This window comes from Patagioenas fasciata, chromosome 8, assembly GCF_037038585.1.
Source record: "Patagioenas fasciata isolate bPatFas1 chromosome 8, bPatFas1.hap1, whole genome shotgun sequence".
Taxonomy (NCBI): Eukaryota; Metazoa; Chordata; class Aves; order Columbiformes; family Columbidae; genus Patagioenas; species Patagioenas fasciata.
The window spans coordinates 9,942,596-9,969,612 of record NC_092527.1 but is presented as its reverse complement, the minus strand read 5'-3'; the positions used below and the strand labels follow the sequence as shown (position 1 = coordinate 9,969,612).

Sequence of the window (27,017 nt, the reverse complement as noted above, 5' to 3'; positions counted from 1 at the left end):
ATTCCGTGTGCCAAAATGTTTGCCTGTGTTTACATTTAGTGTTGTTAAAGTGCATATTGCACTGGCTTCTACTGTCTTGTCCTTGTGCATCCATGCTTACCATTTTCTTGGTCTCATATCAGATTTTATTAGTTATTTTTTCCCATCAGGTGGCTAATTGTAAAAAATAAATTATTAAAAGCCTGTAGAGCCTGCAGGAACCCATTAAAAACTCTGCTCCCCTGATGAGGATTTTCTGCTTAGACTTTCAACTGAGATTTGTCAGTTAATGAGCTTTTGATTTGATTAGCATGTGACATATATTGACTTTGTTTCATTCGAGGTTCTCAGGCAACAGTTCAGGAAGTACCAGGTCTAATTTATCCACATAAAATTCTAAGCACATCAAGTAATTTTCTTTTTAATACAAACTTTTAATCTCATCAGGTTATTTGAGATACGTTTTCCATAAACATATCCTGGTTGGCATTAATTATATTACCATCCTTTAATTCTTTGTTTATGAAGATATAACTAAATTGTAGTTTATTTGTGTGAACTGTTTCATAGACTGGAGAAATATTAATGAAGTTGAAGTTTGCAGAAATAAATCTGTTTCAGTCTGTTTTCAAAGTGACTCAGATTTGGGGGGTGGATTTTTTTAGCATCTGCTGTCACTGAATCAAATGTTAAAGGGTACTAGTGATGTTGCACTTGTAATGGAGTACTTGGCTTTAAATGGGATTGGCAGTAGGCATGATTGTGTCTTTTTTGTGAATTGCCCTCTCAGTAAATGCTTTTGTGTCCTTTGCAGGAGGCAGAAAACTGTTCACAGGAGTCACAGGCCACAGTCTGAAGCTCTGGCACCTGAGCTGAGGTGGGAGGTTTGTCTTTCCCTCTGTTTTGTTGCTCTAGATGTGAAATGTTTGTTTAGACAAAAATTAACGCATTATTTCCTTATGGTAGTACTAAACAGAGAGATGTCTACTTGTTTGCCAAGTTCTATGACAGGAGATTTGAAACAGATAGATAGATAAACTGCATTCCTTGGTAACTTATCCCTGTCTATAGCACTGAATAAATTAAAATAAAAACTTGCAAATAGCTTTCGGTTATCCCAAATTTGTCATTTGCCTCCTCCCCAGTCTGTTTATGTGAATGTGATTTATTTGTTTACCTGCCGTAAAACAAGGAAGAAATTGTTTTATCTATGTGCCTTGTATAACAACATAACTTTTTACATTAATCAGTGTTGTAAAACTGTAGTCAGTTTTTATAACTGTAAGCATTACTTGCATCAAAAAGTAATCAGAGAATCATAGAGAAAAGTAATTGACTGTGTAGAGCAGACTGACTGTGTAAAACTCACTATGGAAAAGGCAGACTTTGAAGATATTTAGGCAAACAGAAGTCTTGAGTCTTCTTGGCTGGCATAAGTGAAGTTGGTGGAAAGAGGGTATGGCTTTTTAACATCCTAGCAGGGAACACTGCATTTTAGAGGCTCCTTGGTGTGTTTCACATCAGTTTCCTCCTAAAATTTTGAAGGAACATAAAGACACTGTCACTGTGCATTTGTGTAAATTAAAACGGAAGGTGAACCTGTTCTTTTTAGGTAAATGAATAGTACTTTGCTAGACAAGTGATGTGAACATCTCGCTTCCAATAAGAAATTTAGTATGGGCTCATGCTGAAATAGTCCTTCAGGTGTGCTATGGTGGTTTCTTTTCCCCGCTGTGTGTTGGCAAAGTGGTTAGTTTGCCAGAAGTGTTGCTTTGAGCACTGAGCGCAATGTCCAATACTGGTAGAGGAGATTCTGAAATCCGCCCTTCTCCCCCCCTGCTGGAGAGGATCTGGTCTGTAACATGTGGTTTCTACCTGTAGGATGATTTTTGCACCACCTTTGTCTGCCAAGAGGTTAAAAGTCACACGTAGCACCTCCTTATTATCTAATTCCTGATATGTTTCTTGTTTCATAATGTTAACATTGGGCACACGAGATGCTAGAAGCACAAACTGGCATTAGCAGTTCAATTTTATGTAGTATTAGACAGCTCAAGTAATTCTCTTATTACAGTAATACAGTTCTACATTTTGATTTTATTGCTAGTCCATCTTTCAGCTTGTCTTTTTATGACTACAGGCTAATCTACGTCTACTTGCACTGCTATTGGATTTCAAAAGACAATGCACCAGGGAAAACTATTGCAAAAATAAAGTATTTATGTTTGAAATTAAATGACAGTGGTATAAAATGTGAGGCTTTTAAATTAAGGATAAGTAATTAAGGCTTCATTTTGTTTTGTTTTGTTTTGTTTTTTAAGAAATTCTAAATCCAATACGTGTGATTCTCTCAGTTAACCGCTTGCCTTTCAAGCGCCCTGTGCGAGTGCGCTCTCTTTTAGTGTTTCTGAAACTGAGGTCTCAAACATGTAACTGCTTGGAACCGAAACAACCACTACCACTTTCTGAAGTTATTTTCAGAAAAAAATGACAGGAACTTTTCTAGAAATAGATTAAAAAAACGCATTACATTCTATTTCCACCTCCTATTCCAAAATTCACTTAATTTAAACATGAAAAAATAGTGGGAATTTTCTGTCTTTAAAGTATTTTTCTGCTCCTGTTCAGAAGAAGGTGTATGTGAGCCTGAATGAGGCCAGGGCTAATGTGCAGCTTCTATAGAACCATGGAATGCTGTAGACTAAGAAGTATCTTTAGAGATTATTTTCTCCAGTTCCGCACTCATGCACAAGCCAATTTCTAACATGTTGCATGGTAAAGTCACTGTTCAGCCTCGTGGTTTCTGTGTTTCTCTTCACTTTTTGACATGGTTTTTGTTGTAATCAAAATTGTTTGGGAAGAAGAATTATGCTTTAGTCAGAGAAACCTGCCCAGTCTTTGAAACCCAGGTATTTATCACCCAGCCTCGTCACCATACTCAACTGCAAGCTAGCAAAGCTGTGCCATCCCATTTGCTGTACTGCCCAAGGGACAGCTGCCCCCTTTATTTTGTGTTTGGCTCCTCTTTCATCACCCGTAGAGCCCTAAGGTTGATGACCAGTCTGGAAGTTGGTGCCTTGCAATCAGATGTCAGCATATAATCTTCTCACGGAGAGATGTCTCTGGTCCATTTTTCTCTTTTAGGTTCACCAGGAGCTGTTTCATACAGTTGCTATAGCAGTCCACTTATTTGTTCTCTGCTGGTCTACAGCCTTATGCTTTAACAAAAATTAATAAATACTTGGTGTGGTGTATTTCAGGATCTAAAGTTAGTGTTGGACTGAGAGTAGTTACATGTTACCTTCTTCACTCAGACTGTTCTCTATTCAAACAATACATGATGTTTAGGCAAAGAAGTCCCGATATCCTTCAGTTTTCACTGGAGACTGATGGCTGGGTAAGAGGGGCCACTCTGCCCATAAATTCCACAGGGATACAGTTTTGCTGTGGGACATGTGGACCATCAGTTTGGACAACTGAAGGAAATCCACTGTTGCTGTTTATTCATCCTCACTGTGTACCCTTCTCATTTCCTTAGTAATCATTGCATGGTCTCCATTTTCTTAATGGAGGATTTAAATTGTATGGCATTTTGTGCAGTGTGTTATACCCCTCAAACTAAGAAAATGTAACCAGTGAATTACAGAGTGTGGAGTTCAAAGATAATGACCAAAGATGATGTGGTCAGTATTTCTTATAAAGGCTTATGGCATGTTATTTACAACTACTTTGGATGTTAATAGAAGGTATCGAAAGGACATTCTCTTTGACACACTTATTTAGGATAATTGAGCAATTGACAACCTCCACTTAAAAAATGTCAATTTATTAACTTAGCTATGGTCAATAGGAGCCATATCTAGCACGTTAGGAAATTAGGTCAGTGAACTTTATTCAATGCAGTAACTTAGTCTAATTAATGTCAGGACAACAATTTTGTTTACCTACCTAGAGCAAGTCACTAGTTAGAATTTCTTTCAAGCTGCAAGTCATTTGGATGAGTGAGCCAGTCCTACGTGTAAGAGTGGCGAACAAGTGCAAAATTTACTAGTAGCAGAGTTCACAGTTCTCTCTTACACTACTGAATTTTGTTAAACATGTTTGCAGTAAACTCTACAAACTGAAAATAGGGGGCAAAGGAAATGCTGGAGCTAATCTGCATGCAGAATTTCTTTTTGTTTCAAGCTATGCCTTGCAGAAATTAAATCCTCATCGTGGGCAGGCAGAGAGAGAGAAAACTAATTACACTGGTATCAGTGAAAAAGAAACAATTCTAAATCCACATGGATAAAGAAGCCATAGTAGCAGCATTCTTGGCTGAAAAGTTTTCGTATTTCTACACTTTTTAGTATTTTTAATATGGTATCATAAGACTTCTTATCTGGTTAACGTTATGATACATGAACAGCAATTTTGACATGAGAGCTTGAGGATGAATTATTCATAACTGAGGAGAAGAGACAGAGAAGAAAGTTCAGCCCAAGGTGAGAGGAAATGTGGCCTGTTAGGAAGGGAAGAGGAGATACAGGTGCTGTTCCTGGCCTGCTCTGTGACCTTGGGCAAGTAACTTTATCTCCAGCTTTCTCCATTATTTCTCCAGTTGTCTGCCTGTGCTGCCTGTTTAACCCATGAGCTCTCTGAGGCAAGTGTTGTGTCTTAGCCCTGTTACACAGCACACTGGGACCCTCATTTTAGTTGCAGCTTCTGCATAGGACTGTAAAACAGGGAGGAATTAACACAGCTTGTGTACATCTGTGAGAAGAAGTTTGGAAGAAGAGAAGTAAAATAGAATGGCTACAGCAGTAGCTTATCCTTCATCACAGGAGCATGTACGTGTACCTAAGACTGACACAGGAAAACGAATGCCCTTTGTACTTGCTTTAGACTGTGACATTAATGGACTTGCTAAAATCGTAATAATATATTTCTTTTAGAGAGTCGTTCTGGCAATCTGACAAACCACCATTTAGCTCTAACAATCAGTTTGATCTTCATCCTGAGCAATACGCTTGTTGATTGCTTTGAGAAGACTGGAGTTGCAAGTGTGTGAGACTAGAATAAATTACGGAATTGAAGTGCAGAGAGGCAGAACAGGGTGATGAGAGGTTACCGTTTCCAAGCTTTTTTCTGACTGAGGAGGTTTGCAGCATTCTTTTCTGCCATCTAGTTTTTTTCATATCTTACTTTTGCATGTCGTCTCTATGGTCCTGTTAAAACTTGGAGATGTCTGCCCACTTGCCCAGCTCCCACACAGACACCCTGTGCTTCTTCCCCATGGAATCCTTGGCATAGGACAGCTCTCCTCAACTAACTGCTGTCAGCTTTCTTCATATTCCAGTTTCTCACAAAAATGCAGCTGTTGAACACATGTTGAGAATTAACTGTTTTATATTTATGAATTTGGACTTCTGCATGGGAGAACAACTATAAAGATCTTACGTAAGTTACATTCTTACAGAAATAGTGACTTATTTCCAGCAAGAGCCCTTGAAAGGCAATTAATTCATATTTATTACAGTCTGTGTAATGTATTTAAAAATCCAACCAAACAAAAAAAACCAATAACAAAACCAACCAAGTATACAACTCTTCTGACCATCTCTGTCTCCTGTGTGGAAGATTGCTGTTTAACTGATGCTTTAACCTTTTCTCTTTGTCTATGAACTATAAGCAATTTATGGTGTAGACCTTTTCTCCTCTTCTGTTAGAAGTGTTGACAGAGCACACCAAGCATGTTTGTGCCCCATACTCCTTTACTCCTGCCATGCATCTTTTGTTTGTGTGAACGTTTATGTACAAGAACTCTTAGGAATAGAATTACTTATTCTGAACTTTATTCAAGGCAAAAGATGGAACAAATAATCATCACTTCAGGATAGAGATACTGTGCATGAAAACAGTTTTCTAAGAACTGGACTCGGAACAAAACCAGTGAACTGGAAATGTAGTTTGTATGTTTTTGTTAAGAACCTCTGCAATTTTGTGAAAGAGATAAAATCCTCACTTTCAGTCGAAGCAGTTAGATGAACTCTTTAATGGAGTAACTATGTATGTTTCTGTGGAGAAGGCTAACTTCTTTTATTTACAAATCTGATACTTAAATATATAACATTCAAATTAGATACAGGGACAAATTGAAGAGTCTACAGTATACTAGTCCACTTCTTTCCATATCTCTCAGTGAAATAAGTTAATTTTACAGGGGTTTCCTGCCATTTCTGCAGAACTGTTAGGTTGATGTTTCTCCTGAGTGAAGAAAATTCATTGATGTAATTCCTTCACATGCACTTCATACCAATTCCTACTGTGGAACAAGCCCTTACTACACTCTGTTCTTACATTGCTTCTTGCCAGCTGTGCCAGGGGGTAGACTTATCTTAACTCTTTGTCCATATAGCTAATGTTACTTTCAGTGTTTGGAAAAAGAGCAGGTAGAAAATGAGCAATTTATATCCTTTCTATTATGAGATGCAATTGATTTAAATTTCATTTGTTTAAGGGTGTTTATTGAAATTAATCTTCATACTTAAAAAAGAAAAGATATGTGTTATGTGGGAGGAAAGAATTAGAACCTATTAGAAATCTAATACATTGTCAATAAACCTTATTTGAGCTTTAGTTATGGTCTTTTAATGAATGGAATATAGGCCAAAAGTGATTTTTAAAATGTTAGCTTGGGTTAAGTCTCTTGGACTTTATGAAATACAGGCTATAGCAAGAAGATGCCATGCAGTATGTTTTTGTGTTGAGCCACCAGTTACTACTGAGTGCTGTTTCCACATCTTTCTTCTTGTCCCTCTCTGATAGTATGTACAAATCTGTTTTTAAAGCGTATTAGTGGAAAGAGAACTTGGCTCTTTTCCTTTCAAAACTGTTTGCTATGCTGAAGTGCAGGAGGTGGGACAATTTGACTTCAACATGGATTTGGAAATCACTATAATTGTTACTGTCTGCAAACAACAATTGTTTAGAAGAGAACTATGTTTTCATGTCAAATGGAAGGTGGGTGTACTGGCATTTACAGAGACTAATTTAGAATAAAAAAATTGCCCACAGGACACAAGAATTCTGTAGAGTATCATTATTATTCCTTTGAGCTTAATCAGCCTTCACTATAGTCAATGGCTTTGAATTTTTGATATCTGTGCCAGGATCTAAACTGAACTAATACTGAATAAAAACACAAAACCCTCATAATGCTTACTCTACCTTGGCTTGAGGAATTAATTTTTTCAGGATAAATATTGTCAGACTACTTCGGGAAACTTTTTATAAAAACCAGTTAAAGTTACATCACACAGGTTGTCACTCATGTTGCCCAGGAAGAGCTGCTTTCAGTTATTCTGACAAAAGGATTTGTGTTTCTGTCTACTGGACTTGAGTGAAATGTAAAGGTTAGGACTTGGCGTCCAATGGGAAGTAGGGATTTTCAGTTCATTTGCCCATGTATACCTGAGGAAAATGAAAACATGGTAGAGATCTGTCTCTATTCTGCTTAGCGTATGCTAATGTATTCTTTTCAATGTGATCTTTTACCTTGCCCAAATAAACTTTTAAATGCATATTTCTCTCAAGGTGCTCATAGAAGTTTACGTTAGTCTGCAGTGTGCGGCAGTTCCCAGAAAAATAATACCAGGAGAAGTCACTGTGAATTGTGTTATCATAAAAGCTAGAATCACTTATTTCCCTTTACAATTTAAAACATTGCACAAGACTCTCCAGGGTAGAAATAACATCTCCAGCTGGCCTGGTTTGTATTACTAAAGTAACACCACCAAAAAAAAGTATTGCACTTTTATAATTTAAAATCAAATATGTGCCTTATTACCAAAGTAGGAGGAATGCGTGTTTCACTGTAGCTCTCATCGCAATGTCTGTCTGGAGGAAAAGAACAATCCAAACCCCACCACACGCATACGCACACACACACACAAAACAAAACAAAAAAACCCAACAAAACCAACCCACAAACAAAAATAAACCCACAAATCAAACACACAAACCTCGCACCTCATCATAGAACATCCTGAATCATAATCATTTGAAAATGAAAATTCAGTGATAATTCACTAGAAATGCTTCAGTTAAAAGCACTTGCTGTGGAGGCTGAGTGTGTGATGCAACTTCTCAAAAATCAGTCTAAAGTTCCACCTATTTTGATATTCTGAATTCACTTTATAGCTTCTTTGTCTCTCTGAACAGCTTTAGTTATCTCTTGCTAAAAAGACATGACAATATAAATCAGCCGAAAGTTATGAACAAAGAAAAAGTTCCGCAAATGCCGGTGTCTGGATTGGTCGGTTTGTGCTTGTGCAGTGACGCTTCCCATGGCTGTGTGAGGGGTGTCTGAAGCAGCGCAGGCACTGCGGGACTGTGGCCAGCGTGTTGTGGGTGTCTTTGCAAATGTGAAGTGCAAGGAGAAGCAAACACTGCAGGGGAATGCGCTCTGCAGGGCTCCAGGTTCCTGGCGGTAAGGTAGTACCTCCAATGAGTTGTAGGAAATCCTGGACGCTGTTATGGCTAAACGTCTATCAGCGTTTAAGTGTCAAAAGTGACCCGAATGAGAGCAGAGTTAGCTCAGCTGGTTAAAAGTTAACATAAAAGGATCAAAGAAAGGAATGGATGTTGTTACATAGCAGTTGTCTGAAAGAATGGAGAACAGGATCTGTGTGTATTAGTATTTGTGACCCTTCTGGGGTTGTCAACAGGTAGGCCTGATGAATTTAATAATTATGGCTTGGACTGTTACCTCTGATAACTACTGCGCTATTGCTCAGGGTTGCTGGTCCCCCTTCAGTGACAGGAGATCCGTGTTGCATCCCAACTGATTGCCTTAGGATCCTCTGAACTCTCTTGGCCACTGCAGCAGAACTTCAGGCACACACACATTTTCTTCAGCCACCACTGCGATGTGGCTGCAGTGCCTGGCAGAGAGGGGGCCCAGGCAGCGCTTCAAGCTTCCACAAAGTGTGGGGTTTTTTGTCATTGTGGAAGAGAGAGAAGCCTTCAATTAATTTGCTGTCTTAATTGGTCTGAATTAATCTATGGTGCAACTCCATTAACTTCAACTGACCCTGCAACATCATTAAAATGATAGAAGGGTATTGATCTTTCCCTAATGCAGCCAATGGATAGCTTACTTTCTGGTTTGTGTATATATCAAACTCCTTGATTCCTTTGTAAAAGTCTGTTAAAAGCTGGAGGTCGGCTTGCAGTTTATGTAGATGAGAAAGAGAAAAGGAAGAAGAATTGGGGGGACAGTATACACTCTGAAACATAGCTAAGAAACAATAATGTTGCAATGACAAGCTAAAAAGTGGGTGTATTTGCCTGTTTGAAGTAGACAAAAATGTAAATAATGTTTTGCCCAGATTAGAATGGGTTTCCTGTTTACCTATAGCTGCAATGGTTGTGCCAAGGGGAACCGTTTATGCAGAAGTTTGAGAGTGTTTTGGAACTACTATTACTATCAAAATTTCTAAACCAAAAGGAAAGTCTAATGTGCTTGCTGCTGAGAACACATTTTGCTTTCTCTGTCCTGCGCTGAAAAACGAGAGAACCCAGCTGGTTTTGGTATCTGAACTTCCTTACATTTATTTGCATTATTTTGTTGTTGTTGTTGTTAATTCTCCTTTCTTTAAAAGGTGGTCTACTTGATCTATCCCTAGACTCTGCTCAGTTCTGCTAAACTCACGTGTACCTTGCAGACTACTGCCTCTATTTCTGGTAGGAAGAAGGGCTTTAAGTCTGGAATATTGTCTGGCTTTTCCAGGAATACCGGTTGGTCTAGCGAAAGATACTACTACTTAAGACACTTTTCCTGCCTGTGTGGTTACTCTGTTACAGCTATTGTAAAATACGCCACAGCAAAATATTTTGGTGCTGTTGCTACTAGAATCAGTTTACAAACTGGCTATGTAGTTGCTTATTGTTTTTTTTTTTTTCAATGAATCTCAGTTTTGCTAAAATGATCTGCCATGTGGTAAACATGAACCCTATGTAAGGATCCTGAATGATGAATCTGTATCAGTTCAACTGAAAAAATAGTTTTGAGTTGCCAGAAAAGTATTTTGAGCCATGTTCATTCATTGAGCATCCTTTCAGTTTGGTGATAGTTTCCTTGACATCATCCTTCAGGTTTGTCTGTCCTTGGGTATGGGCCTGACGCTGTGACTGCGTACAGCCCTGGAGTAAAGTAGACTCCTTGAAAAAGAAACGTTAGAAACAACTTTTGAAGTGGGTATTTCCAAAATAACAGCACGGCTGGGTATTTTTTTCTTGACCCTGCAGACCTTGGCGCTAGCTTAACTGTGCAGTTGAATGCACCAAAAACAGGAGAAGCAACAACTGGGGTTTTGCCTGAGGCTAGCAGTGTTTTTAAAGAGGAGCTGGGGGCACACTCAGTCACTTTAGGTGGTGATATTAGTGAAATGAAGAAGGTAGTGGGTCTCCCCTAACTGCTATATGAAGATGTTTCTTGAGCTGTCACAGTTCTGACCAGAATCTGTGAGTTAGCTGTAAAACTGTGCCTGACTTCTCCAATTCCAGGATAGATATGATTTTTTTTTTTTTTTCTATTTCCCCCTTCTTTTTTAAGTCAGATAGCTGGATGAGGGGAATATGTCACCTTATCATAGAATTGGGGAAAAACTACCAGGAAACAAGGTGTTTAGGAAAGGAAAGGAAACTCTGCATTTAGGACTAGGTTAGCCACCATGAGTTACAGTCCTCTATGTTCCTCTGTGCCAAAAGCAACTAAGCAAACTCTTGGTTTAGGACCTCAGATGTCAAGGATGTGCCACTGCTACTTGCCTGGAATGCTGATTCCTTTTTGCCTCTTTCCATCTGGAGGCAGTGGAACCAGCGATGTTAGCCCAGCGCCCAGGAGCAGAAGGATGCATCTAAGGTAAGAATTATTACCAGCTCTCTTACTGGCATCAGAAAGAGGATGTTGTGTTGTGTTTGCTGCTTGTGCTACCTCCATTCCAGGCTTTGCTGGAAACGTACTTGGGGTGTTTCTTCAAGATAGCTTGTCCTGTACTGTGAGATTTGTTCCTGTCCTATCAGTGAACATGCAGAGGCTTTTATCCAGCTCAGTGAACAATGCTTTCATGCAGAACATGGCCTGAAAATGGCAAGGGCAGCATACCAGGCTGCAGAAAGACCTTTGAACTTGAGGAAGGAAAATAGGAGGCTGCTGGGAGGAATGTCATTCATTAATTCCACTTTTAGTTGAGAAACAGGAAACGTTGGTTAAAGACCTGTCTCGCTCTCTTCCTTTTCTTAAGTGCTTCAGGCCAAATAATAATGAAAAATCAGCTATTCTCTTGCACTCCTCTTCACTTTTACTTTTGTTGTTTACAGAAAAAATATTCCTCAGTTCAGTATGAAATCTGCAAATTTATTTCCATCTGATTTATCTGAGATCCTTCTTTTTCTTTTCTAATTTTCTTTTTATTTTATTTTTTCTGCTTAACTGGCAATGTAGAAAATGCTTTGATGGAAAATCAAGACAACTGTTCTTCCTGACAGTCTGCAAATGATGCACGACAAGTGGCCATAGACATTTAGATTTCTAATAAATTTCTGTGAATATATAGCTATTACAGACTCTGCTTTCCTCTTGTTATTATAGATGACATATTTGTCCCCAGAAGCTGTATTCCAACTGTTCTGTGAATTCATTTGGTTTTCTGCAAATACTTGTTTTAATTATGTCAACAGAATCAAAGCATCAGTGACTATCGCTGAATAAAAGGTTGTGTTGGACATATAAGAATAGGGAAAAAACATTCCATAAAAAGATAGATCCATTTGGTTTTGTTGCATCATAAGATCGTAAGAAGTGACTTCCAGATTGCTATAGTATAACCTACTACTAGAAGTAGGAAGGAGACTGCAGAACCTGTGTGGGTAACCTGTTGCTGTGCTTGACTTGTGCTATGTGATATAATAAATTACCTCATTCTTAAACTTACAGCTTGGTTTTGAAAGTAACAGTGAGGATATGTATTGGAAATATAATGCTGTATTTGTTCCTGCTGCACTGGGAGATATTCACGGTATAAGGTCGGTCCACATACAGTTTACAGTCAGTTCTTATTGTGACGAAGTGGAAGGCTGTTGAAACAGTTCTGGTATTGTGGTTACTGGTGGTTGTCCTCCTTTTCTTCTGGAAAGATCACAGAAATGTAAGAGTGCACCTGATAGATGATATCAGTGAACTGATCCAGTTCAGAAATAGGGAAATGTTTCACTGTCATCTGTTTGTTTGGCTAACATGAGGAAGCAGGGATAGAAAAAAGGAACTCCAAATTGGCTTTTCTGTCAGTAAAGGAATAGAAGGAACTGTAGCTACAGGCTGAAGATCTGTAAAGAGTCTAAAGAGAGACAAAAGCTTTGCAAGCATAATGCACAAGGTAAAGTGTGGCTGAGTGCAGCTCTGTTCTTAGAATAGCTCACAAACTGGCCGGCCAACCAGTCTTGATTGCAATGCCAGTTTAGGAATAGCTGCATTCTTTGAGAAAGGAACCGGCACTGGTGGAGTTTTCATGCCTGCTCTGAGCAGTTAATTCTCTGACATTGTGGTAGACACAGCACTAGCATAAAACTCAGTTTTGTTTGCAGATAATTATCATCATGGAACAAATTTAATTCACAGATCAACTTCTATTTATGGATTCTGATGAGTCTTCGAACAAGAAAGAAAAATAAGCTGGAGGTAGTACTGGGAATTAATGATCTCTGTCCCTTCTCAGTATTTCTGTATGAGACCCAGGTTTAAATCATGGGCCTCATAAATGAGGCTCAAAATATGAAAAGCTTCAGATCAGGTTCAGACTTCTCACCCTGTTATCACTGATCTGAATTCCTGTTGAAAAGATTTTGGTGCATTTCTGACTATAAGTAAATAATTATTGATACAATTATCTGAGATATGACTTCATCACTTCTGCACTATGTAAAACTAGCAAGAATGCATTTTGATCCTAGAAATCATTTGCACAAAACAGTGACTGCTGTGGTTGAGAATTTGTGGCTTGTTAAATGGAATAGAAATTTATGACCCCAAAAATGGAAAAGAGACTATAGGAAACTGGTAAGATAGGACAGAGGAGAATGCTGAACAAACACTCCCAGTACAGCCTGGATAGTGGGGTTCTAAGTTACTGGGAGTGCTTAATCTGAGGACAAGCAGCTTGATGGCAATGATTTAGTATTGGTATGTGCTGCTGTAGGGTCATTTGGTGAGTCCTTGTGCATTTCTACAACAGAATAATCTGTTTACTTTGCCTGAAATGCAGGTGGAAGAAAGGTATGGAAATACCTTTACAAGAGTGGAATAACAGATGGTATAATCCTAGCATTGTTTTAGCTGAACAGTATAGGATTGTCTTCCGGTTAGTTGTTGCCTTTATTTTGTTTTTCCTCTGTAGATGTCTAATACCTTAAGAAGACACAAACACTTTTCTGTTTAGCTTGAGAGTCAAAATCTTATATAGATCAACTGTGTTGTTCTCTTGTTACTTCTGTGCACAAAGGACTGGAGAACAGGAACTGCTTTTCATTACAGTTCTCGAAGGCAGTGCAATCTTGTCAAGATGTAAATTAGCATTAGCTTCTGAAAAGGCTGTGTGTTGTGGGTATGAAGTCAGTGCAACATGTGAATTTCTCCATGTCTAGTTACTCTATGGCTAATTTACAATGAGTATTTTTAGTTTATAGTAATAAGTGCATCAGATAGTGAGAACAATGCACTAGATAGGCATTTAGAAGTCAGTCATGTGTTACACTTGCTTAATAATGTAGATTTGACAGATTAAGTGTAGTAATCAAAAAGAAGAAACAATTTTCAATTCCCCATGGTATCAGATGTGTCAGTACTTGTGCCTTGGCTGGCCATACCAGAACTGGGGACTTGCAAATTGGATGAGCAAATTAAAATGTAATTGATATAGGGTTATACTTCTGGTCACCTTCACAGAATTATAAAAATTAATCTGATGGCTTTGGAAGGTAGCTGGAGGTGGAGGCTCCTATGCCATGAACAGATGCTGTCTGTCTGTGCCATGCGATGGGGCACGTTGGACTTACTTAGGCTGCTGCGTTAAGGGCAGATCCACAGCTCTGCATTTTACCAAGGACAGGTTCACATTTCTCAGCTACAAGCAGTGCTTCAGCTTCTTGTCTGCTGCAGGACAAACTAACATCTGCATCCCATATATTGTGTTGTGGAATTGGAGGAAAGCTGCCTTTTGCAATGTATTATAATGAGGTGAGTTAGTGCCGAGGCACAGTGGGAGGTACAGGCTAATGATGCTAATCCCCTGCGCCTCCCGCTTGTAATCTGCATCTCATTTGGCTTGGTCACACCAGTGGTACTAGCGGGATAGTAGGAAGCTTCTGCTTCACAAATGAGATGCATGTTCCCTGATGCTTTAAAGCCATCAGGAATCATAGCATGACACACGAAAACAAACAATAAACCATACTGAGCCCACTCTGAATCTAGAGCAGCCATGGGACAGTCATTCCTGGGTAAAAGAAACAGTGTGGTTTCACAGAGAAGACTCTAGAATGGGACACAAAGTTACAGCAAAAGAATAGTACTGCAAAGAGTTGAGTGAATATTAAGACCATTTCACATCAGGCTGTCAGAACTGAATTGGGCTGCTTAAGTCATTTACAGAGCACTTTATGTTCTGAGCAGCTATAGTCTTGCTTTTGACTACAGAAAGTGGTATCAATTACATTTCTCTAGAACATTGTTTATTTATATATTTACCAGGTTGTAGAAGACTTATGGAAGAAAATTGTACTGCAGTAAAATTCAAGATTTCTTTTTTTTCCTTATATCTGAGAAAGCAACAGAACAAAGTTTGAAATTCCATCCTCTTTAACTTCCCCCTCTTCCTTGTTCCTGAAGTTAAATAAATCTCTTCATAAGAGATCTTGAAGAAAGTGTTAGAGAGGCAAGTTGATGTTAGATCTTATGATATCTTTTGTTTTGCTTCAGTTTGCCGTTTTATAATACTTGAATCTCTTGGTTCTTTTTTCATGTGGCTGTAGCATGCAAACATGCGTAGGTTTGGGAATATACCATGCACTTGAGTAATGTGCATGATGAGCTGTAACCACTGCTGAATAATAGGAAACAAGGCTGTCCTTTGTAATTGATAGACCAGGTCATGGAAAGATACAAGGAAAATAAACATACTGGTTATATATTTGCTGCACATGGTCCCTATTCTTTCCTGCCACCATGACAATGTTGGATATGTGGGTTTATAAATTATAATGTCAGCAGAGGTGAACTGAGCATATAATATGACCATGTATATTAATTTAAAGAGAACAAAAGTGGGTTTTTTTTTCTGCTGAATCCCTGGAATGCATTACATCAGTGTATTATCTGCCTCATCAGAGAGCCTGTAAATTGTGACATACATCATCAAAACACTCTTCCTCTAATGATTCATAATGGAAAATGGTGTATTAGAAGTAATCCATTTTAAAATTGCCACGAACTGCCAGAACACTTTATACTATTTTTTTTTTTCCGCATAAGGAAGGGCAAACCTGCGTACATTTTCTAGTATATAGAACTTATACCAAAGTTCACAATGTTAATGTGTATTTTTATGTTGCAGAATCTGTTCGTGTGTTAAGTACACATTGTACAAGTGGTGAGTAGTGTAAAGCTGCCTTTGCCGCAGAACTGTTAAAACTAATTCATTCATAAAATCTGTAGATAATCACAGAATCACAGAATTGGCTAGGTTGGAAAAGACCTCAGAGATCATCAAGTCCAACCCTTGGTCCAACTTCAGCCCATTTACTAGATCATGGCACTAAGTGCCATGTCCAATCTCAGTTTAAAAATCTCTAGGGACGGTGAGTCCACCACCTCCCTGGGCAGGCCATTCCAATGCCTGATCACTCTCTCCGTAAAGAACTTCTTCCTAATATCCAGCCTAAACTTCCCCTGGCAGAGTTTAAACCCATGTCCCCTTGTCCTATTGCTGACTGCCTGGGAGAAGAGACCAGTTCCCACCTGGCTATAACTTCCCTTCAGGTAGTTATAGAGAGCGATGAGGTCACCTCTAAGCCTCCTCTTCTCCAGACTGAACAACCCCAGCATGGGAACTAAACGAATCATTATGTTTAGGGTTATTTGATTTTTATGTGACAGAGAAGAAAATAAACGTAGTTTGATTAACATCATTACTAATTTGTCCAGTCATGTGCTCACAGAATATTTGAGAGAGAATCCAAAAGGTTTCCCTCTCCCCCTCTTTTGTCTTGTATTTCACTTTGGTGACATTGTTTGCTCAAAATCCTGTGATCAGTTTCTCCTTGCAAGAAGGAGAAAGCTTGGGTGCATTCTGCTGGGTGCATCCAGGCAAACAGGCCGGTGAGGAAGCTTAAAACACAACTGTGTCTTTTGTAGGAGCTTCTGTTAACAGTCACATTCTGGAACAAAAGATGAAGAATGCTCTTGCATTTGGACAACTTTGTTCTGAAGTGTTGGAGCAAAGGTAGATCTTTCCCTGCAAACAAAGCAATTTCTTTTGCATACATTAGCTTCAGTGCAATTGCTCAGAAACCTGTCTGAACATCAGAGCTATGTAGATTTTGAGGATTAAGGAAAAGGAAAGGTAGGGTTGGGAATTTGGAGTCACCTGAAAAAAAAAAGTGAAGGATGTTTACTTTGAAGGAATCTGAGGTTTCAGCAAAATGATCATTGCTAGAACAGTGAGATTTGGAATGGTGAGAACTCTGTTTAGAATCCCTGGTAAATTCTGGGCTGTGTAAGGTGTGGGGTGGGGAGGTTGGAGGTCCTTTGACTTTTACTGCAATTTACTGTGATTTTTTTTTTTTTTTTACTTCTAACTACTTAAAAAACATCAAGTGATTATGTAGTCATGTAAATGCTTCCTTCTGTACTTCCTTCCTACTATGGCAACTTACTTTCTTGTAGCTTCTTAGAACAATTTAGTCAACTGAGTCATCTTTAACTGTGCGCTTACTGACTCCTTCAGAGAATTCCCATAGATTTGTGTGGTATGAATTCCTTTTACACATACTCTGTTGACCCTTTCCCAATATATCACATCCATCTATGGGCTTACAGTTTATCTTTATTGTAGTTTCTACCAGTGCTCCATCTACAGACAATCAGATCTACTGGTCTGTACTTCCGTCTCTCTCCTGGAACAGTTTGTCAAAAAGCACATCTATGTGTAACCTTCTAGAAGATCTCGTCATCAGGCACTTGTAAGCAAGAGGTTACGCAGCACAGTTAACTCCTCAGTTATTTCATTGCAGATTTTGTCCAGAAGGTCATAGGCAAATACCACCTGAGCTCAGTGACTTGTTATTGTTGAGAGTATTCAGAGTACGAGTTCTTATCTCTTATTATAGTGTCTTCCAGCAGCCCTTTGATTTGAGGCAGGGGGAAAAATAATCTTCTGGTGTGCCTTTTAGTAGATTCAGTAAGGGAATCTCTTTAAGCTGCTCTACAGTGAAAATGAATTTTAAAAAATTACCTTGAGTTTCATTTAATGCAATAATTTTAGCTTCCCTGAGCACTCCTTCTATACCTTGAACAGTAATTACATCTACAGATTCCCAGGTGGGTATTCTGTTCCCAATATGCTTGAAAAAGGATATATTACTAGGTTTTATGATTCTTATAAGCTGATCCTAAGCTACTTTGTGTTGTTTTTCCTTGCCTGTGTTCTTGTGTCTTATGATCCTTTCAGTTTCCTTTGGATAAACCTTCAGTTTTCTGAAGGACGTTCTCTCACTTTTTAGCCTGTTTAGCCACATCTGCTCTTGCGCGACGTTTCCAACAGCTTTTTGGTTTCAAAGACAAGCACTTACTGTGAAGCCTCCACAACAGTGTCTGTCTTTACTGTCTGTGTGGGGAAAAGTACTTTGTGGGTTTGTGTGTGTGAGAATTTAATTAAAATTAAGCTAGAACCAAACCCAGAAGCTTTGATGTTGTGATAATAACACTCTAATGCAATATTATATTTAGGATAGATTTAAAAAAGAAATAAAATACATAAAAGGATTAAATCCAGGAGGGGTATTTACCTCAATAGAGAAAATCTACATCATTCAAGTCTCACAAAATTAATTAATCCAACATTGCATTCCATGGCAGTTGAAAGAAATGAAGAACAAAACTTCTTGATCCACATCCATTCTTGATCTCTCTAGCAGGCCTGCTGAAGATTACAGGACTAATTCTCAAGTACGTTAAAATTTATGTTGTGTTAAACTATTAGCATTTCAGTGTAAAAGCATTAAGCAGGACAGGGTTATGAAACAGTGGCTGTGGTCGTGGCAAGATCTCCTATTTCTTTTTTATGTTTGGGTTAGTCCTATAGGAAATACTGAAAAAAGTAGAAGTGGCGTTTGAGGGATTTTAATGAAGGGTGTCTGGAAAAAGAAAATCTCAGCAGATCAGCTTGGAGAAAAGTGTTGTATGCCATAATTAATCAAGGAATTAACAGCAAATGGTTGTGGTATCTATGGAGAGAACCTTGAATGTTTTAATGACTTGGCAGGAAAGTCATCTAGGCCAGGTGCATTATTTGAATACGTTTTTGAAAGTGTTTGTATTAAGTGAAATGTGTGTTTTCTCACAATCTGAAATGGGGCAATGAATTAAAAGTTCAATGGCTGAAAATTCATGATAACACTCTGTCCATGTAATTTGAATTAGTACATTACAGCGTTAATTGATACATTAATTCAGGTAACTGTGAACTTCTCTACTATTCTGGGCTGGATTTTAGCATGTGAACTACTTGAGATTATAAAGGAGAAGCTTTCCTTGGTTTCTCATCTTCATTGAACTTGTGAAGAACTCAGTTTTGTCACCGTATTGCTTTTGCTTCATTTGATATGATGTTTATGTGCATATGAGTCATTAACACATAGGTTAGGTTGTGGAAAACAAACCCAGTCTTGCCTGTTCTGCACATACCTCATTGCTCTGTAAGAACCAACTTCAGGAACCTGTATGGCAAAATGTCTTGAGAGGAAAGAACTCATCCCAGGCTGCATGAAGCTGATAGATGTCTGGAGAGTTGTCCTAGAAAACGCACGTTTCTTCTGTTTGTGTCTGTGTAGATAAGGTTCTTACTCATTTTGCTTTTCCTGCATCAGGGTTTGGCAAAAGAGCACTTAGAAGCACATAATGTACAAAGCTGACCAAGAACGCTATGGAATGGTCTTCACACTTTTACTGTAAATTATCTTTTTTATAAATTGTGGCTAATGACCATACTATTCTACATCTTCTTTGGAGCAGTTCAGTATCATGACTTGCAGGTAATGTTATTTGTCATCTTATATTTACTGATCAGGAATAGATCTAATTTGGAACAGATCTCAGGACCCCTAGTGCTCTCAAACAACACAAAAGCAATGCAGTAGTTTGGAAGTTTGCCATTCAAGCATAGGTACTTCTCAATCACTTGAATAAGATGTTCTTACTTTCATAGACGATATTTTGAACTAGGAATGCTGTTTTCCAAATCTGTTATGTCATTTGACAGATGTATTGTAAACTTTTCTGTAATACTCAATAAAGCTTAAATAATTGTGTGGAAAATCAGTGCAAAACAAATTTGCAACATCATATTTTAAAGTTATTACAATAAACTCTTATTTTTATGTTCTTTGGCATTAGATGGCACTGTTTTCCAAGCTTACCTTTCATGAGTGAGTCTGAGAATTTGAAATGCCATCAAGTAATGGAGGTTTTAGTATATTTACCATAAGATAATTTAATTAAAATGTGGCAGTGGGAATTGGAAATGTATTGACCACTCTGAGTTGGAAGTATAGAGACTTTCTAGGTTAATGCTGTTACAGTTTCAGATTAATGAAGCATGCCATCAATACACTAGATTTTCTTACCACTCTAATATGACCTATTAGTGGGACCTTTGGATTTACCTTTCTGTACTTGTGGCTGGTAGAGGTAAGACTGATGCTAGAACAGCGAATAGTTCACCTGTTCATTTTGTTTCGTCGTGTGTGGTTTTGTTTTGTTGTGTGGAGTGCTGGGTTTTGTCTGTGTGATTTTCGTTTGTTTGGTTTTGTTTCTCCTCTCTAATTTCCTGTCCTTGCAGTCCTTACGGTTCTCTGTACCAGCTTTGCTCCTTTCAAGTGAAGCTCACCTGCACTGTCCTAAAATAATTTGCCTGACAACCACTGCATGAATTGAAATGAAGAGAGTTCAGCATGTGCTTGTCAGCACAGCAACAGGAGGAGGACGGATGTCCTGCAGCCCTTGCTGAGGGAGCTGTGTGCCCCTGAGGGTACGTACCCAGGGAATGTCTCTGCTTGCTCTTTGAGGGTGTCCTCACTCCTCTTCCCTTTCTGACTGGGCGAAGCAGGGAAGTTCATCAGCCACCTCGGCCACAGCAGGAACCGTCAGGTGTATGTTACTATCAGGCTGGCTACAGGAATGGATGGGTGGAAGGATTGTGATGGGTCAAGGCAAGATATTTCTGAGCTTCCCAACACTGGAGTCTGCTTTGAAGGCTTTCTAGATCCAAATTCCATGTGCCGTCTGTTGCTTAGCAAGGCACAACCAAGCTTAAACAGACATGAATATAAGCAGTGTTTAGCAGTGCAGCGCTGTCTCCAGGAGGAGGGAGCTGTGAGCATCAGGAATGTACATTCTGCTGGTCTGAACCAGGATTTGCTGCCTCCAGAGTCATCCTCTTCTGAGCTCCCCAGGATTACCTGCTTCTTGGTAGAATTTGAACACATCCTCACACGTAGACCATGCTGTTGATGTCTTAGCAAACAGAACGTTTTGTGGATATTTAAAAATAGCATGAGCAATAATAATGGCAGTGTGTGCTGTAAGTATTTAATGAGAATAATTTGTGTGTTAATGCAAATTCAAGTAGTACTGTTTTAAGAATATCTTAATTCAATAGCATGAGTTAGAAAAGCAATGATTTCTTTCATTTTATTATCAAAAAAGTTTAAAAGCAGAACAGGAAGGATAACATTTTCACTCAAAACTCTGGCTTTACCTTTGTGATTACTAATTTATATATTTTCCTCCTTTTTTGAGATCTTCACCTTTCTGATTTAAGTCACTAGAAAACTGTGTTTTTATAGTGGCATGTTGCAAATGTTTAGAAAAAGATCCAGAATGCTTGTGGTGAGACCTGGGTGGTTAAAGAGAAATGATGTCACTGCAGACAAATCACGCCTTTTCTTTCCAAGCATCAACAGTGTTTAAATTAATCAATGGAACCGCACACGGTGTGAACTGTCTCTTTTATTGTGAACAGCGTGGCAAGGGTGCCATGTTCAGGAACTGCCTGGAGGCTTAAGGGGTTTATTTCTTCTGGGGCAATAGCCTGTATCCCTCTGCTTTTCCACTGGGACTGTCTTCTTATGCCCCTTTGCAGGCAAGTAACCGCTTTGGTACAAATCTAGTCAGTATCTTAAGTTCCGATATAATTTGGGGATAATGACAAAGTTAATCAACCACCTTTCACAAGATGTGGTATCTCTTAAGGGCAATGAGCAATACAAAGAAAATGAATGTTGAGTCAAGAAGCAGTTGACCTGTGCTGGCTGTTAGCCAGTGCCTGCGCAGTCCTGCCATGTGCACACGGGTAGGCAGGACACCGCGGGCAAAAAAAGCTTGTTCTCCATCTGGTCCAAATTGAAAAAGAATTGTTTATGATGGTAACTGAATGAATATATCCAGTGTGGGGGCAATATAAGAGACACAGTCCATTAATCTTGGGCTAGACTCTCACCCTTGCTGGGTCATGCATGGCTTGCTTCTGTCCTGGAGCATCCACGGGGTTTACTTGTATCTGTTTGCAAGGCACAAGACAAAGGCATCCCTTGATACCCAAGTTTATCAGTTTGTTCTTTTTTTTTTTGAATCAGTAAGCATCTACAGCAGAGGTTGTCCATTAATTCAGATTGTCTTCTGTGTTTTAATTGACTTTCTTTGGTTCACGAGGTCTGTTTCCCCGTGCAGGAGTAAGAATTCAACAGTCCTGTCACTTGCTTCTGTAATTTATATTAATTAGCTTCTCCTTTTCCCCTCAGACTCTAGTTTCCACAGAGAATTAACTTTGAGCACAGGTACAGATGATTGTGATCCTCACTATGCTCAATATTAAAAAAAATTAGGGTATCAGAGACCTCTGAGTGTATTTGTCATGTGAATGCTCTTAAGACTCTAATACAGTAGTTATCTTAGGGTAATAACAGAGTGTTAAATTTTTTAATATACACATTTATTCACCGAAGTACATTTCAGTTACTCAGCTGTTTGTGGGGCACCATCCTTTTTGCAGCCTAATCTGTGTATGTGTATGGCTTTTATCGTATGCTCTGCTCAGTAGAAGATCTCAAAGTACACTGAAGTATTTGGAACTATTTTGTAATTCAAGAAAATTCTGTACTGTCCTAGTTTACTTCATGAGTATTAGTTTTATAGTTGGCAGTTAGGTACAAAATAAAGTGGGGGGAAATAATGTTCAGTGTAAGCTGTGGTCTAGTAAATACTTGAGAATTGTTATCAGACAATGGTAATAAAAGAAAACACCCAAAGATGTGGCAAACAAAAAAGCTTCAGAGAGTTTCTCCGAGATGTGGAAGTTGCAACAACTTATAGTTGTTTTCTGATGTGCCCGTGGCATCCTAAGGAATTAAGACATCTGCAGTCAATCCTTTACCTGAAAGCAAACAGTCTATAGTTACTCAAGAAGGCTGCAAAATTAATGTCATGTTGGTTTCAAAAAGGTTCTCCTGTTGCAGCATGTCAGTGCACAGCACTGTGGGGAACATACTTAACTGAATCTGCTGAGTAAAAGTAAATAAAATCCATGAGCTTTGGAAAATGGCAGAGTTGTGCTAGAAAAGACCAGAAGACTAGAGTCCTATGGTACTTGCTTCACAGAGGCCAGAAAACCAGCCAGCTTAAATTTATCACTCCACCTACACATGTAATATTTTTGTCTAACCCAGCTTAGTTGGTGGGTAGGAGAACAGTTGCCGTGGAAGTCGTGCATGAGCATACTGAGAGCATGTATAAAAGTTGCATGTCTGCCCATGTTCAAACCTGTTTAAGATGAGGGATAACTCTGCAATTTCTAATTGCGTCTGTCTGCTGTATATTTGAAGAAAATCTGTGGAATTAACTTTAGCTGTGGTAGCCAAATGTTCATCAGTGAGGATGGCCTTAGGAAAAAATACACTGACACCACCCCAAATCAGAGGAGTTCACTGGGTATTTCAGTAGACAAACATTTTTATTTATTCAGTTGTGATTAACATTTAACCTTTAAAATGGCATTCCCTATACTTTCCCAAACTTTTTTTTTTTAAATCAAACTCACTGCAAATTGTCTTTTAATCTGTTATAAGACATATGAGTACACACATTTTATAATTATGTGGAGCACCTGAATGTGGGTCAAAAATAATTTGATACATTCTTCTCTAAAGCCTTCACATATCAAAATGAAGAGAATCTGAATTTACAAACAACTTGAGCATTGTAAAAACGTACTTATACAGAAGAAAACAAACGTGTATTAAGGTGCTTCTGTTTTCTTCTTTTATACAGATCAGTATATTTTATTCTACATGTCTAAAAACTGAGTTATAAAGGTGCAGGTCACATTTTTGAACTGTATCTCAGGGAAAACCTCTACAAATTTCTCTAGAGGGTAAATGACTAATCAGGAAACTTGGATGTAGAGCTGAAATGTCCTAAAATCCAGATGTATTTCACATCTGTTCTGTCTAACCTGGGATCTTGAAACTCATTTGTTTTGGTGGTGTGTTTGTTTTGGCTTTGTGTTGTGGGGAATATGTGCGTGTGGGGGGGTGTTGTGTTTCAGCTTTTGTTTGTGGTTGGTTGTTTTGGTTTTTTCTCCTTACAGAATTAATGACAATGTCGTAAAAATACGGATCTTTGTTTAGCTTCTTAAAAGGAAAATTTGTACTAAAAATCCTGAAATTTGATTTCATTGTAAAGGTGACTCTGTTGTCTTGTGAGGTACAGATGAGTTAGGACTGTACAATTTACTTAATTCTGGTCATCTTTCTTGGGAGTAAGAACAAATGTACAAAACTTGGAGGTATTGACCAGTAGAGGCTGGAAAAGTTCAGCAGGAGTATAGTTACTGCTTTGGAAGAAATCCGTGCACACTAAGTTGTATTAATATTGTATTGCTGAGGTATAGTCTTAAACAAATTGTAAGATAAGTCTGCATAGGTAGGTATATCATAGTGACTTAGTTTAACGACAAATTGCTTTACAAATCAGCAGAACCGGGATCTAATTTCGGACTGTTCCATGCTATTGATAGCGCTGGGATCAGATCTGCCTGTCAGATACACATGCTCACAAGTAAAAGAAAAGCTTATATATAAGGGTAAAATTAAACTTTGTGTAAAGACTAATTTTTCTATTTTTGTCACTTCCATTTTTCTTCACAGATTTAGGCATATTTCTGTTGCAGTGTGTTGAGAAGAAACTGTTTTAAGCCACTGAATGTCCTTACCTTGCAGTAAGGAACTTACCAAGATCAGAAGTTCATTCAGGGTGATGGTACCTACCTACAACTGAGTTTAGGTCATAAGTTCATACAGCATCAGCGAACTGAATCCATAGTGCCGTATCTGGAGATAGTTGGAGCTGTCATGAACAATCTGGTGTTGCTTATAGAGAGGGTAACATCATCTAGGAAACTGCTGGTATGCAGAACAACAAAAACCAATCCTCTGAATTTCAAATCTGGTAGAAATGACTATCTGATCAAACATTTTATGCTTTAGGTGTAAATGTAATAGTTCCAATATTTAAGTAGGTTCCCTATCTCTTCCTATTAAACTCCATTTTGAGCAGAAGAATTCACCATTAAATTGATCTAATTATGTCTAATAATTTTCATCATGTGCTGTTCAGTTCAGTCTTCTGGAGTACAATGGTCTTACTCCTTTTCCCTTCCTTGCTATGCCTTACAGTTTTCATCCAAATGAGATTTAAGAAAAAAAAAAAAAAGGTAGGATTGTTTTTTAATAGTTTCTATGCTGCTGTTTACCTTGACGAAAAAGGTGAAATTTTTTAATCTCACAGCATTTACTTACACAATTATGCAGACGTTGCTTGCTTATAAATGAACTGGAGTCCAAATTTCAGAGGCTGAACAGTTGTTTTTGTGGCCAATGAACTGTAACTTCTCTTGTAGGGTGAAATTATTGAAGTAAGGTTAATTCTGCATGGGCTGAGTAGGGCTAGAAGTATTTCATTTGTCATGTGCCTGGAATCTTGTGGGTGATTCTGAGATGTTACATCTGGTGGGTCTTTGCCCGACCAGCTCTCTGGAGGTGGTGGTGGTCATAATTGTCTGTTAACACCATTTATACCCATTCTGGATAAATGCATTGGAGAAACTTCTGCTAAGCTGTGGAGTTCCTTGCCACACAATGCTGTGATAAGATCCCAGATGGTTGCATAAAATGGTTGGGCAAATTCATGTCAAGAAAATTCACCAAGGTTTTTTAAATACAAAGACACCACTTCTGGCTTAGGGCGTCCCTGAATTACAAATGGCAATTGCAGAGTTTTATCTGTTCTTGCACTATTCCCCAAGACTCTACCAGAGACAAAGTACTGTGCTATGGGAACCTTTATTCTCATCAGATACTTTTTTTTTTAACAGAATAGATGGATAACTTTCTGGATGATACTTATACTATGTTCTTCTTGCACATTGCCCTTGAGAAATTTTGGGAGCTATCTATTAGTAAAATGACGGTGACTAGACAAGAAGTATTTTTGCTGAAACAAAACCCAGCTATTACTCGGTGGGGGAAATTATTTGGTTTTGTCTAGCCACAACTTTAGTCTACCAAAACCAGCTCCCTCCCATGAATTGTACAACTGCTGGAGAACTGAATGAAAGCACAATACATAATACTTTGCTTTGTTTGCTGTGTATTCTGGTCCTGAAAACAAACAAAAGGGAGAAACCACGATTTGCGTAGGATCAGGTGTTCTCAAAGCAGCTGTACTGTGGGTACCTGTGTGTCTGTACTGTCAGGAGAGCTGTTGAAGCACCATGACGTGCTGGTGTTGCACGCTAATGGAAACCGGCTCTGTTGGTGTGTATAGAGATGCCTAATATTCAACTTCTCCCTGTTAAAAGATTACAGGACACTTATCTTTAATTTCCAGTATAAACTAATAGGCATCTTTCCCAATCATCTTTGGAAAAAAATCTAGCAGCACTGGGTATCCTGGGATCTTGTACCTCCGTTTGCTGAGTACCTGCCTTTGGTAGTGCTAAAAATGAACTGACATTGCAGGAATCTGGTGTAGTTTCATTGTCAAAATGCTTTAATAATAGATGATTGAAGTAGTACATATTATAGTTCAGGATGTGTATTTATATTTGTCACTAGGGTGTGTTGGTGCTGTTCTACCTTAAGGGGGGACAAATTCAGAGCTTCGCTACTTGATCCGTATTTGTTGTTCTTTGTTCCTCCTGTATGCAAGCTCAGGCTCTTCAATATCAAGTGGTTGTGTTACCAAGTGCTTTTAGCTGCAAAGCGTTCCAGTGTACTGTACTCTGCTGATGTTTCTGTCCACTAGCTTAACCTGCTTCTTTCCACAGGCTCCACAGCCAGCCAGATGGTTCCACAATGTATATCAGTACTCAGGCATAAAACTCACTTCAGTAGCGCTCCACAGTTTTCACGCTAGCAGATCCCAGTGTGGTGTTTTCAGAATATTGATTACTTCAAAGGAAGCCAGTTTGACAGAATGTGTTTCATGAAGGGGGTTATAGCTACTTTGATGGATATACATAAAATTGTAAGGCTGTTTTCCTTTTTGTACAAGAAAACAGGTCAGTTAACCTTCTCTCTTAACAAAAATTGCACTCCAGAAGTTCCCTGTTCCCCCAGAGCTTTAGCCGTGATGATTCTAGTGCTCTGGTTGAACTGTGTATTTATTG

At 38.6% G+C, this 27,017-nt stretch overlaps 1 long non-coding RNA gene across 18 annotated transcripts in view; it reads left to right on the top strand.

Moving 5' to 3' along the window:
- Positions 1-27,017, top strand: part of LOC136104331 (uncharacterized) — a 500,900-nt gene that overhangs the window by 132,106 nt on the left and 341,777 nt on the right. For all 18 annotated transcript variants that reach the window (XR_011740254.1, XR_011740242.1, XR_011740245.1 and 15 more), the window contains one exon: positions 794-856. This is a non-coding gene — a long non-coding RNA (uncharacterized lncRNA). The remainder of the gene's footprint in view (positions 1-793; positions 857-27,017) is intronic.